General features: G+C 37.3%; 1 pseudogene across 1 annotated transcript; it reads left to right on the top strand.

The window, feature by feature from the left end:
* Window positions 1-7795: 7795 nt before the first annotated feature.
* On the top strand, window positions 7796-10895 carry LOC143613253 (ALA-interacting subunit 5-like; annotated as a pseudogene). Its single transcript, XR_013150080.1, has 8 exons — window positions 7796-7841; window positions 7925-7983; window positions 8089-8163; window positions 8239-8355; window positions 8446-8512; window positions 9189-9501; window positions 9598-9887; window positions 10767-10895. The product of XR_013150080.1 is annotated as an ALA-interacting subunit 5-like (transcript).
* The last annotated feature ends 4039 nt before the right edge of the window (window positions 10896-14934 follow it).

The following is a 14934-nucleotide window of genomic DNA, read 5'->3' as shown; positions in this document are numbered from 1 at the left end:
CCGGGTATCATCAGTTGAAGATTCGGGAGGAAGATATTCCTAAGACTGCCTTCCGCACTCGTTATGGGCACTACGAATTCCTCGGATGTCTTCGGTTTGACCAACGCACCGGCTGCGTTCATGGATCTTATGAACCGGGTGTGTAGACCGATGCTCGATCGCTCTGTTATTGTGTTCATCGATGACATCCTTGTGTATTCCAAAAGCGAATCCGATCACGCCAGTCATCTCTCGGAAGTTTTGGAAGCTCTGCGAAAGAACAAGTTGTATGCAAAATTTTCTAAGTGTTCCTTCTGGTTGCGTGAGGTTCAGTTCTTAGGTCATGTTATTAACCCGAGGGGTATTTTGGTTGATCGTGCAAAGGTGGAAGCCGTGAATGATTGGGAGTCTCCTAAGTCTCCATTTGAAATCCGTAGCTTTCTGGGCTTGGCGGGGTATTACCGCCGCTTTATTCTCGACTTTTCAAAAATTGCTTCTTCGCTGACCAAGTTAACTAAGAAGAGTGTTAAGTTCTTTTGGGGTACTGAGAAGGAGGAGGCTTTTCTCGAGTTGAAGAACAGGTTAACGCATGCCCCGAATTTAGCTCTACCTGATGGCACCGATGATCTGGTGGTTTATTCTGATGCCTCTTATCAGGGGCTTGGGTGTGTTTTGATGCAGCGAGGTCGAGTCATCGCTTATGCCTCACGGCAGTTGAAGCCTCATGAGGCGAATTATCCTACCCACGATTTGGAGCTGGCGGCGGTGGTGTTTGCGCTCAAGTTGTGGAGACATTATTTGTACGGTGTTCCTTGCGTTATCTATACCGATCATAAGAGCTTAAAATATTTCTTTGAACATAAGGAACTGAATAAGTGCCAGCGTCGATGGTTGGAGTTGATTAAGGATTATGATTTGGAGATTATGTACCATTCAGGTAAGGCTAACGTGGTGGCTGACGCGTTGAGCCGGAAGGAGAGACCGAAGCCGATTCGTGTAAAATCTTACCAGCTTATCCTTAAACCCGATATTTTGAAACAAATAGCCAACGTCCAGAATGAAGCGTTGCAGGTGGAATGAATTATGTCAGAGCTTATTTGGGGTCAGGAAAAGTTGTTGGACGACGTCGGTGATGGGGTGAAGTATAAGGATGGGCGTTTATGGGTACCGAGGTATGGAGGTTTCAGAGATAAAATTTTAGATGAGGCGCACAAGTCGCGCTATTCCATTCATCCGGGCGCGACCAAGATGTACCAAGACTTGAAAAAGAATTATTGGTGGCCTGCGATGAAGTTTGAGGTGGCTCAGTATGTAAGTAAGTGTTTGACATGTCTGCAAGTTAAGGCCGAGCATCAGAAGCCGTTTGGGAAACTTTAGCCGTTGGAAATACCTGAGTGGAAATGGGAGCATCTTACTATGGATTTCGTGACTAAACTGCCTCGTACTCCTAGGGGTAATTATGACACCATTTGGGTAAACGGGGATAGACTGACCAAGAGCGCTCACTTCTTACCGATTCGAGAGACTTTTAATTCTGAGCAGTTGGCTGATGTGTTTATTCGTGAGATCGTCTCTAGGCATGGGGTTCCGGTATCTATTGTTTCGGATAGGAATACGCGTTTCACCTCCAGGTTTTGGAAAAGGTTTCACGAGGAGATGGGCACCAAACTCCTTATCAGTACTGCTTATCACCCGCAGACGGATGGTCAGTCCGAGAGGACCATTCAGACTCTCGAGGATATGTTGCGGGCTTGTGTTATCGACTTTGGTGGTAGTTGGGACCGTCACTTACCGTTGGTAGAGTTCTCGTATAATAACTGTTATCACGCCACGATTGGGATGCCACCGTTTAAGATGCTGTATGGTAGGAGGTGTAGGACTCCAGTCCGCTGGGGTTCCATTGGATAGAAACAGTTGGGTAAATTGGAGGTAGTTGAAGCCACGACTGAGAAGCTCGATAAAATCAAGGCGTTTATGAAGGCCGCTCAGGATCGTCAAAAGTCCTATGCGGACAAAAGGCGAAGGCCCATTGTGTTCGAGGCTGGGGATCGGGTTATGTTAAAAGTTTCTCCCTGGAAGGGCATTATTCGTTTTCGTAAGAGGGGGAAGCTCAGTCCGAGGTTTATTGGCCCGTTCCGTATTTTGGCCTGAGTTGGTGAGGTAGCATATAGGCTGGAATTGCCCGAGGAGCTCCCGGGGATTCATCCTACTTTTCACGTGTCCCATCTGAGGAAATGCTTAGCGGATTAAGGGGCCCATGTGCCTCTTGATGATATTGAGCTCGATGGTAAGCTGAACTACGTCGAGCAACCGATTGCCATCCATGACCGTCAGGAGAGGCGTCTGAGGAAATAGGTGGTTAGGAAGGTGAAGGTGCAGTGGAGGCACAGTAGGGGTTTCGAGGCTATTTGGGAGTCCGAAGACGAGATGAGGAGGCACTATCCGCAGTTTTTCCTGTCGCATCAGGATTCGGGGACGAATCCCATTGTAAGGGGGTGGACTTGTAACGCCCGTTAATTCCGGTTTCAAGAATTAAAACTTTTAGGGTATGTATAATTCTCGGGATTTATCCGACGTTTCTCGGAAGCCTTTGCGTCATCGCGGTACGTTAAACCATTTAACTTTCCTTCCACTTTGCCTTACACTTCAATTTGGAGGGACTTGGATATGACTATTTTATTTATATCATAAAACATTTAACCTAACCCTAGCCCCTCCCCCCCCCCCCCCCTTGCAGCAGCGATCGGCCGAGAAACCCCCCCTGCTCGTTTTTCTTCTACCCAACCAATTTTCGGCCGTGAAAACTTCAATTCAAGGTCGGTTTTATGATTCCCCATGTCTTTTACACCTTAATTGATCATATAAACGCGCTTATTGGTCGTTAAGGTTGAGTTTTGATGAACAGTTTGCTGAAAGATTCGTATACGTTTATTGTAGGGTCTGTAACGTGATGGTAATCCATTGTTTTTGATCGATTCTTTATTCCATGATGTTCTACTTTGAGTCTAGTTTCCAGAAAGGTATAATACGTAAATTTTGGACGAGATTTGAATGTTTTTTATGAATTTATAAAATCGATTGTCAAAGCTGATGCGGGATGACGGATTCTGGTCTGTCTTCCCGACGTCATAACCTTTTTTCGACAGGTCCAAATTGGTTGGTTCCACTTCTGGAAGTTATTATTTTGAGTTAGGAACCAAACCCAATTGGAATCGTTTAATTTGGTTCGGTAATGAATTTTATAAAAATAAAACCATTTTGTTGCGCACTGAAATAGCTGCACGTACCTTGCTGTGTTGGATGAATTTTTATAAATTTTTTGTCCAATAGAAAAATATAATAAAAATATTTTTATAAACCTAAGACATTTATTAAGGTCTGGTAAAAATTTAATAATTTATTTCAAAGGTTATCCTATGTAATTAAATGCATCTTCGCACGCTAAAATCTACACATTTTACTCGTTATTAATCGATAAGTTCGTTTTAGGCTTAACCGGTGGATTTGGTTAGTTGAAAGGTTTTAGGGGGCTGAGGTAAAGTAATTGGGTATGGGTTGGGCCTTGGGCCAAGTGTTGGGCCTTGGGCCAAAGTGTTGGGCCTTGAACGACCCATTAGGCAAGAGTGTTCTTACGGTCTAGTTTAGTAACGCGTTGTATAGGCTGCTAGTATATGGTAGGCCTTAGGATGTTAAATATATATATATATATACATTATTGCTTGGCCTATATTTGGCGATGTTGTAGTTGTTTCGACTACTGATGTTGCGTATGCCTACTTTGTGTTTGCATGCGTTGATGTTACGTGTTTGGGTTGTACGTTTGCTCGACCCAGATGTTATTACTTGGATGATATATATGTAGGTATATAATTATAAGGATGTTTATATATATATATATATATATATATATATATATATATATATATATATATATATATATATATATAAGGATGATTACTTATTGTTGATGATGGCCTAACTGTTTTATCCCTTTTATTTTAAAACTCTTGGGATGACTATTATGATTATTATTATTGATATTATTTATTAAAACTTGAACTCACTCAACTCAAGCTGACTTTATGTGCATGTTAGTGTGAGATTCAAGTTAGGAGGAGGATACCTTATTGCTTGGACGTGCACGAAGCTACTTGGACAGTGAAGGGCATACGTGGATGGAAGATTTTATTTTTGAACATTTTATTTTAAAAAGTTTTATAAAATATAATTAAATTGGTTTTGGGCAATATTCCCGGGATTTTAGGAACTTATTTTATTATTTATGTTTTCCGCTGAATTATACTCTGAATTGCTTATTTTAATGAAATGAATCATTTTTAAGTTTAAATATTTTTTAAAAGTGTTTTAAATGATTACCAACTATGGGGTTCCCGGGGTTCGGGGCCTTACACGATGGTAGTGGACGATTGTGGTGGGTGGTGGACGGTGGTGGTGGCAGTGGACGGTGGCGGGTGGTGGACGATGGTTGTGGGCGACGGTGGGTGGTGGTGGTCATGGCGGAAGGTGGGTGGTGGACGGTGTTGGTGGCGGACGATGGGTAGTGGTGGCGAACGGTGGTGGTGGCAGACGGTGGTGGTGGTGGTGGGTGGTGGGGGCGGACGGTAGTGGTGGGTGGTGGCGGCGGACGGTGGTTGTGGTCGACGGGTGGGTAGTGGTGGTGATGGACGGTGATGGTGGTAGGTGGTGGACAGTGGTGGTGGCGGACGGTTGTGGTGGGTGATGGTAGGGGGCGGTGGTTGTGGCCGATGGGGGTGGTGGTAGTGATGGACGGTGGCGGCGGACGATGGTGGTGGGTGGTGGTGGTGGCGAATGGTGGGTGGTGGTGGTGACACATGATGGGTGTGGTGGTGGTGTTTGACATTGGGTATTGATAGGATGTTAAAAAGTGTGAAGAAGTTCAACAATAGCTTATTTTTTAAGATCATAAAAGCATTTTCAGATCTTTAAAAAACAAAAAACAGTCTTCAAAAGCTTATGTCTGTGCGCCCGCAGACATATGCTCTCCATGGACCTTTTAATTAAAAACAAACATAACCTAATATGCACAACAATAATTTCTTTGAATATTAATCTAATCTAAGTATACTATTAAAGAAATAGGAATTTTGACCAAATGGTCTTTTTTATTAATCCATCTCTATTACTTTCATATATATCAAGCATTATTAGATTTTCTTCATAATTAAATAATTCAAAAGGAAATTAAAATACATATCAATTTTTATTTATTGATAATTGACTTATTATTATTACTAATAAATTTAACTTGTAACTCATTTCCTAACTTACATTATTTATTTTATTGCTTTCTAAATTAATTTTTGTAAGAAAACATTTTGATTTTGTTCATTTGAATTGTACACGTTGTCTTCATTTTTTTAAATTAAGTTAAAAAATCACGAAATATACTTTTCATTTTTACTGTAACTATTGAAATTCATTTCAAAATAATTCTATAACATATTATAAGCTCCATCATGTTATAAACGCAATACACTCATTTAAACATAATTCGTTTTGAATCATATGTTTTGTGCTAATCCACTAGGTTCATCAAAACAATCCCAATATTCAGGTACGCTATTTTGTTCCATTCATTTTATAGTGCATTCGTTAAGAAAATTTTTAAAGATTTATTATTTGTTTATTTTGTAAATTATAAGTGTAAATTAAATTAATTCGTTTATTATTTGTTTATATAATGTAATATGCTACTTTTCTATTTTTATAAGTTACCACTTATATAATTTAAATGGTTTAACCCATATAAATAGAAAAAAAATTACTTAAGGTCTTAAGTATAGATATAATGGTTCATTGACTTTTTCAATGTGGTCATCATGTTTTGAATAAAAGTGTCAATTTCAACTCGTTTGCTAATGAACGACCGATTTTGATAACATATTGATAGACCAAAATAAAATATATGTTACTATTATTGTTTTTTAATCCGCTAAAATTGGCTCATTCAATTTTAGGTTGGGTTGGGTTATGTAGGTTACTTCGGTTACAAGTCTGCTTTGGTTTCATGCACACCTGCCAAAATCAAAATCGTCCCATTCGTAAGTAAATCAATTAAAAAACTAAAATATTATCTTATGTTCGTTCTTTTTTTCCTAGTATTTGCGATAACGTCAACATGAAGTTTGGGGAATTCAACTATTATTTAATAGAAATATCAAAGTATCATGTTACAAGTTTGTTGTAGGTGACGGTCTTTACCCGTCCTTAATACATTTTAACGCTTAATGCCGAAATTCAACTTTGGTTGTTTTTGTTAGCCTTTGATAAATAAAAGTGTAACATAAGATGTAATAATACCACCAACCTAAATCCAATTAAATTATTATGCCTATTTAAGTGAATGTGATGAATACTAACTATTAAAATTTTAAAGTACATTGTTTAGATATTTCAACTGAAGTTATGAATTTTTAGAAATATATTACTTTCTACAGATTTTAGCACCGCATTAGTTTACTTTCCTCGGTACAATCGACAATATTTTTTGGGTCCATTATAAAAACTTAGCCATTTCGCCTAAATCCAATTAAATTAAAATTTCATCAAGTACATGTATCTTTACCTATTAAATAATTTCTAAATGCTTCGCTAAGTGTTCCGGTCCGTGGAGCGACTGAAAAAATTTCAAAGGTTTTCCCTGAAAATTCACTTTTGATTCTCTATCAACCAATAATGTGGGTCCATTAACATGGTTAAAGCTAAACTGTTTGTCCAGAAATATATGCGACCGAGTAAATAGCTCTACGAACGAATGGATTGGATCGAGATGGAAAATGACGTTTTACGCCCAATCATTACGGATAACGCTTGCATCCTCTGTATTACCGCGGCCCCTTCGCGCAATTCTTCTGAATTTCTAATATTTATATACTTTCTCATGATCATGGTTTAAATGGATTGATTTTGTTGGAACTTATATAACGTGTACATATTTTTCGACATGATGTTTCGTAAGGACGACCGACATGATAAGTTTCAGTTATCTTTTTGACAATATAATTTCTTATGTTAAATCCTTAAATTTTATATTGTGTGTTTGAAGTATTTATTATAATATTTATTTATAAAATATATATGTTTTTATAAGTTTTTTCATGTTTCAATAATTTTATATAACATTTATTTGTGTGTTTAAGTTAGGTAAAAAATATCATAACGGTGTCCCTAAAAATATAATACTAATTATCTTGTGATATAAAATTATATATATATATATGCTTTCGACGATTTCCATGCGTGTAGTATGGATGAATAGCGAATGTAAAAGTTATATTATTTGACTTGGGTTGGGTGGCCTCATACGGGAATGTAAACCCCTGACACGTGTCAAAATAGTACAATATAATTCTTGCCCACAACACTAGCTTTCCCTTTAAGTTCCGTTTCCAAGTAATTCAATTCATTCATCCCCAAACATGAATAATCATCAAAATCATGAGGTGACGCCTGCAGAAAGATCTCCAAAAAACCCCCAATGTAATGTATCTTCTCCTCATCAAACTCCACTATTACTTGTTTTTCTTTCTTAATCCATAAACCCTAAAGTCAAAGTATTCTATACACTGCTCTGCTTGTCCTTACTTTTATTATTATTATTCGGATTTATAGGTTTTTGTTCTTCATGCTACCGCCCGAATTCGCACTAGGTTTTCTTGATCTATGCGGAAGAGTTGCTATTTGCTAGGGTTTTTTTTAAGCGAATTTAGGTTGAATTAGTTTTTTTCTTAGAAAATGTAGAAATTTGATTGTACAAGTGTTATGTTTAGTGTCAATGACTTTGTCTGTAATTTGTTACTTTGCACTGCGTTTCGTAATTTGTATTCCAAATGTTTGATCTTCTTCTAGTAGTGAAGTTGTTGAAACTGTGTTATTTATTAAAAACTAACTTTGACTGCTTCAGATTCTAGGTTTACACAGCAAGAGCTTCCTGCTTGGAAACCAATTTTAACACCAGGATGGGTAAGTTGTGATTGCAATTCTATTCTATTATATATTTATATGAATATATCAACTAATTTAGCCCATTAAATAGTTTTCTTTAACATCCAACATTATTTCACTCAGGTCATTGCATCATTTCTAGCAATTGCATTTCTTTTCATCCCTATTGGCCTTTTCTCTCTGTTTGCATCCGAACGCGTAAGATTCAAACCATATCCTTTTCCATTTTATTGCATCGAGTATAATTACAAATTTCTTTGAATTGGAATGCAGGTGGTGGAAATTGTTTATCGTTATGATCAAGATTGTCTCCCTGAAATGTATCGTGACAACGCAACTGCATATATTAAAAATTCTCTCATTAACAAAACCTGCGTCGAGAATATTACTGTTAGCCAATGCTATTTTGATAATAATCTACTTTGCCTATTTATAGCTCTTTACATGAACCTTTCTCTTTTTGCCTGGTTAACTCGTTAGGTACCTAAAAGAATGGATCCCCCCATGTCTATTATCAGCTAGACAACTTCTATCAAAACCATCGCCAGTAAGATTGCAGATTTTTTGGTCAAGAATATCATTAAATAATTATTTTTGGCCAAACAATATGGAATAGTTTGGGGCAAAATGCATAGAAAGTAGGGTATCATTGGTTCGGTTTTTGGTTTATTTGGTTTTGGATTTTATTCGGTTGCAACCGAAAGCCAAACTGAACCAAATAAGATAAGTTTGTAACCGAACCGAATAAACAAAAACAAATTCGGTACGGACAGGTAAAACCGAATAAAACAATTTAACTGAATTGATGTTTTTAAGCTAAAAAACAAATTTCTGAAAACATAGTTTACTTCTTTAATTTCCATCATAGTCCACTAGTAATATACAAAGATAAGTTAATTTGGTATAATGTTTATAAAGCAACTAGGCTAAATTTATTATATAAAGATTTAAATTAATTTGGCATAATTTCTTTTATTGAGTAACTAATTTAATTAATTTGAAGTATCATACAAAGATTAATTATGTTAGTATAAAAAATTTGGAGTTGGGATTTTCGTTTACGGTTTTAAACAGAACCGAATACGAATCTGGTTCGGGTTTTTACGGTTTCAGTCTGGTTCGGTTTATTCAGTTTTAAATGAAATAATTTGTTTGTATTCAGGGTAACCAGAATCTTAAACCCTGGTAAAAATGCTGATGTGGCATGATCTTATTGGTTTCAGATATGTGAAGAGTAGAAGTGACAAGCAACTAAGAAGTGCTGAATACGAGCTCTCAACTAAGGAATGTGAACCCGAAGCTCGAGTTAACAAAAGCAAGATTCCGAGCCCAGTTGTTCCGTTTGGACTGATCGCATGGAGTTTGTTTAACGATACATACAATCTAACAATGAGAGAGAAAGTTTTAAACATTAATAAAAAGGGCATTGCTTGGAAAAGTGATACGGAAGACAAGTTTGGTTCAAACGTATACCCAAAAAATTTCCAACTTGGTCAAAATATGATCGGGGGCGGGAAGCTTAACGAAAGCATACCCGTAAGTTTAACATATTAAAACATTTATTGTTTGGTTTCTTCTTAGTTTGACCGAGTTGTAACATGTGACTGAAACTGTTGACTTTTTTTGTGACAGTTGAGTGAACAAGAAGATCTTATTGTTTGGATGAGAACCGCTGCATTACCCACGTTTAGAAAGCTTTACGGGAAAATAAACACTAGTCTTGAGGCTCATGATAATATAACTGTTGTTTTGGAGAATAATTATAATACTTATAGTTTTGGTGGTCAAAAGAAGCTTGTTTTGTCAACCACAAGTTGGATTGGTGGGAAAAATGATTTTCTTGGGATAGCGTATCTTACGGTTGGTGGGATTTGCTTGTTCATGGCTCTAAACTTCATCCTTCTATATGTTTTCAAACCAAGGTTAGTGAAATTTCTTATCCGGGTTAATGTTAAAGCCATGTTTTTTCTTTAATAAGTACAGTAGGAATAATAAAATGTTATCCTTGAAATAATATTTTGTAATGATAGATGGCCAGTTGGTGGATCCATGATTTTTTTTTTACTGGTTTCACCTTTTGAAAATCTTCAGTTCTTGGCTTGATTTGGGTCGGTTATGGGCTCAAACCGAAGCAAAGCCTGAAAATTCAGTTTCTGAGTTTTTTGGAAAACAGTTCGGTTTTCAGTTCCCACAATGGGTGCGATTTGGTTTAAGTTTTAGCAATTTTACTATTTGGGCCAGAAAAATGGCTCAAAATAATGAATTGGGTGTGAAACTTTGGTCATAATTCTTTTGTTAATTAATGATTGGTTACTTGTTACAAATTTGGACCTAAAATTTTTGGTTTTGGGCTCAAACCGAATCAAAAACTTAAAATTCGCTTTCCTGGGTTTTGAAAACTGTTAGGTTACGTTGTTGGTTCGGTTTTAGTTTTTGGATTTACTACTTCAGCTTGAAATTTTTGGGCCAAAAAAACGACCCGAAATAATGAATTTGGGTATGAATCTTTGGTCCTAATTTGTTTTATTTTTTTATTGGTTAATGATTGATTAGTTACTACAAATTTGAACTTAAGTTTTTTGGCTACACCATTCATTAGTTTTTTATAATATACTAAAAATTGATTTTGATAGCAGAATCGAAAGCAAACCGAAAAGTCGATTACTTAAAACACAAAACCAGGCTGTCGGTTTTTTTATTGGGTTCGGCTAATCCAACCATGGTTCAGTTATTTTGGTTTCATGCACACAACGCAAACGAGTATCAAATAATTATTTTTGGACAAAAATGATGTATTGCAGGCCTCTTGGGGATCCATCCTACTTGTCATGGAACAGAAAGGCAGCGAATTAGGTGGTGAAGTTTATAGCTATTAACCTGAAGTTGTGTTCATAGTCGTTTTTATTTTTTTATCTGAAAGTGACATGATAACTGAAACTTTTAAATACTGATTTTAATAATCTCATAAAATTAAAAATGTGATGGGATATTTGTGTCACCTTGATAGTCACCGTGTGCTTATCAAAACTAGGTTGGTTTGACTGGAACATCCAACAAAGTCGATACAATGAACAAAGTGTGGTTTTTAGTGCCAGCAAGTAAGTGATAGACAATAAATAGTAAAGGCGGAACACTGAAGGGCAGGGCGGGGAGGGGTTGTGGCCCTGTGAATTTTGGCTTAGAAGTGGCTTAGGCTTATTTTACCAATATATTTTAAATGATGCATGCTTTACTTATAAACCGGTGACTCCATTTAGAAATGGGGAAGGATCCGTGTAAGAGGAAAGAAATGGTGACTAGATGTGATGTGGTGATTTGAAAATTGGGTTTCCATTTGGGTGGAGACTAGTTTTAAAGGTGGGCGAACTGGACCAGTGAAATAATTCTTTGTATGGATAATCAAAGATGAAGTTTATTGCTAAAAACTGTTTGGGTTTGTCAATGATGAAGACATTTAAACATTCGACTTGAGTCGTAAGTTAATTAATTTGAGTACAGGACCAGCAAGACAAATTAATATTAGCATGCTATGCTGTGAGTGCTAAGTCAAATTAATATTTATCATAGGCCTTTGGTCGGCTGGTGATGGGGTTTCTCTTAGGAATGCTATCGTGGGGAGGTTCTGGGTTCCAATCTCTGCAACATTAAATCGATCGTCCATAAGGTTTAGTCAATAATGTGATTTTCGTCCAAAAACTTTATTTTGTGCATGTGGACTATCGATGTTTCCCATTTCTTGCCAATTACGTCCAAATCGTTAACTCTGTTTATTTTTCTCGTTAACTTAAAAGGCATTTATGTCTTTTTGCCTATTAATTTATTATTTTTATTATTATTATGGGATTTTTACATATTTCCTCTTACTAAACAACATCAATTACATATTTCCCCAACTAACAAAATTAGTTACATATATCCCCTTTTCAAATCAAATTACCTATTTACCCATTGTTTAATTAAAAATAAAAACAAAGTTATGTTATGGTTAAAATCCACATCTTCTTCTCCCACCCCTTCACCGTCGCAAACCACCACCCCCACCACGCTTTCCCTCTCATATCTCTTCCAACCATAATTCCACCTCCTACCTCCACGCCCTCTCCTCTTCCATCGTCTCCCTCCACCAAACTGCTTCCACGACGCCGATTTCCCCACCCCGAAGCTCTCAAACGAGTAACACGAGATCAACCACGTTTATATCTAAATCCATCGCTTTAGATCTGAAAAAGCATGGTTATGGCGGTGGTCACCGGAGATGGGGTCAAGCAAGCCATTAAAACAAGATGGTGGTGGGTTGTATGGGGTGGTGCATGAGCTGTGTGTGGTTCCGTTAGAGAGAGAGATCGGAAATTAGACGGAGAAGAGAACCGGTGTGAAGGTGATAATTTCTTGGTGTGGCACAGTTGTAAGCAGACCACGTTTATATGTGTTTTTTATGTTTTGTTTTTTTTAAATTAAGGGCATAATCGTCAACTAATAAATTAGTTTTTAGTGAAATGAGTAAATATGTAATATATATGGTTAAAGGAGGAGAAATATGTAAGTGTTTCTATTAGGTTGGGGAGATATGTAATAACGCCGCTTAGCAAGGTGAAATATGTAAATGCCTAACCCCTTCTCAGTTTTCACCCTATCTTACCCACAAGTTCACTTCACTACCAAATTAACAATTTGAAAACCACCCAAATCAGTAAATCGATTATGAGAAGAATGTCAGCATGTGCTTTGATGTTTTTAAGTACATCCTTGTCTAAGTGTAAGGCCCCGAGCCCGGGTGCCCTACTTTAACGTTAAATTTACTCATAAACTCAGTTTGTTACATCGGAAGTCTATACAAATCGCAGCGGAAACTAAAACTTTTACATAACAACTTCTTCCTCTTAACTAATCTTCAATATGGATAGCCTCGTACGCGCCTCAAGCTTGCCACATCATCACAATACCTGCACGCATACTAAAAGTCAGCTACGCTGAGTGAGTTCTAACGTTTCTTTACTTTCACAACATACAATTTATAAGCAAATCACGTCTTTCATACATTTATATATAGCATAACGTTTATAATTCTTTTGTTACTTTCTCTATGTCTGTCTATCAATCATTTCATAACTATATTCTTATACACTTATTCCTAACTGAGCCTCCTACTCTTAATCATAACCGAGCCTCCTATCTTTGCTCATAACCGAGCCTTCCTTGCTCGTAACCGAGCCTCCTATCTTTGCTCATAACTGAGCCTCCTATCTTTGCTCATAACCGAGCATTCGTTGCTCGTAACCGAGCCTCCTATCTTTGCTCATAACCGAGCCTTCCTTGCTCGTAACCGAGCATCCTATCTTTGCTCATAACCGAGCCTTCCTTGCTCGTAACTGACCCTCCTATCTTTGCTCATAACCGAGCCTTCCTTGCTCGTAACCGAGCCTCCAATCTTTGCTCATGACCGAGCCTTATAAAGATAGAGGGATTTTCCATCCTAACTTATTATGCATGCATGAGGCCCGAAGGCTCTACGTGTATACACATTCTTCTATACATAGCATTCATACTCATTGATATTCACATAACCTTTCACACGAGCATTAGTAGGATATATTCCTTAACTCTTTCTATTCTAACTATCATTCAAACGTTCAAAAAAAAATATATATATATATATATATATATATATATATATATATATATAAACACGTTCTTACAAGATATATGTCATTAACTAAAGTCACATATATCTATTCTTTCATATAGGAGTATGCATACAGCCCCAAAAACGTTTAAAGAAAAAAAAGGAGCTAGAATTCACCTGTAGACGATTCCTTCCTGAGTTAATCGTACTGCCTCTCTTCAACTGTGCTCGACTAATTGTTAATAACGTCGACGTATTAATCTCTATGTTTGTTTGTTGTTCGTTCCTTAAGCTAACAAGGTTAACTTTTAAGTTAACCGAACCGAACGTATAACCTTCTTAAACCGATTATGTTAGTTTAAAGTACTTAACCTTATTTTACTCACGAACCCACCTTATCAGTTTACATTATTATCGATATTATTGTTAACATATATATATATATATATATATATATATTATTATTATTACCTTACACTTCTTAACTTTATTTCGGGTTCCCATATTCACACTTGTTATCATGATACATACATTTTATAAGTTATCCCTCATTAATGAATTATTTTATTAACGGGGTGGTTGCTCGGTTTGCCTTCCAATCACGTCCCTCTGTTGAGGCGGGTTACGGGTTATGAAATGAGTCGGGTTTCGGGTTCGGGTCTCATTTAAATCCTCGTTTCCATCTTATACTTTTTATTGTTTTTAAAGTTTTATTATTATTATTATTATTATTATTATTATTATTATTATTATTATTATTATTATTATAAATTCACCATATTACCACCCCCCAACCCTAAGCATAACTCCCGTACCCACCCTTCCCCTACCTCCCTTCTTTCTTCTTCTTCCTTAATCAGCGTCTGCTTCTTCTTCACATCCACGGCGCCGCCGTCGCTGGCCTCGTTCTCCCTTCACCTTCGCCGGCCACCACCGGCCCCATACATCAAACCACCACGGCGACATTCATCCACAGCTCGCACCCAATCTAATCGCATAAGGGAAGAGTCGCTTCGCACGGGTGATTCGCATCGCACGTCGGAGCTTCGCTTCGCACAGGTGATTCTCATCGCACGAGAGTTCGCACATAACAATTCGCACGTGACGTCATCATGCGACGCGAATTTCTGAAATCCATTCGCACAAGTTTTATTCGCTCAGATCTTGCTCGCACGGTTTCTATTCGCTCAGATTTTGTTCGCATATGGTTAGTTGGGGTTTTGGATCTGGTTTAGTTTGGTCGCATTTCGGGTTTACGGTTCCGTCTGACTCCGGCCATCTGGGAGTGCCCAACCACCAAACGGGCAGGGCATAGGCTTAGGGTTCATTTCGGGTCCAATGGTTCG

Source organism: Bidens hawaiensis, unplaced genomic scaffold, assembly GCF_021521415.1.
Source record: "Bidens hawaiensis isolate Kalapana, Puna unplaced genomic scaffold, B.hawaiensis_p1.1 tig00036889_1, whole genome shotgun sequence".
Taxonomy (NCBI): domain Eukaryota; kingdom Viridiplantae; phylum Streptophyta; class Magnoliopsida; order Asterales; family Asteraceae; genus Bidens; species Bidens hawaiensis.
Note: the sequence above shows the minus strand (reverse complement) of the source record. Positions and strands in the feature narration are given on the sequence as shown.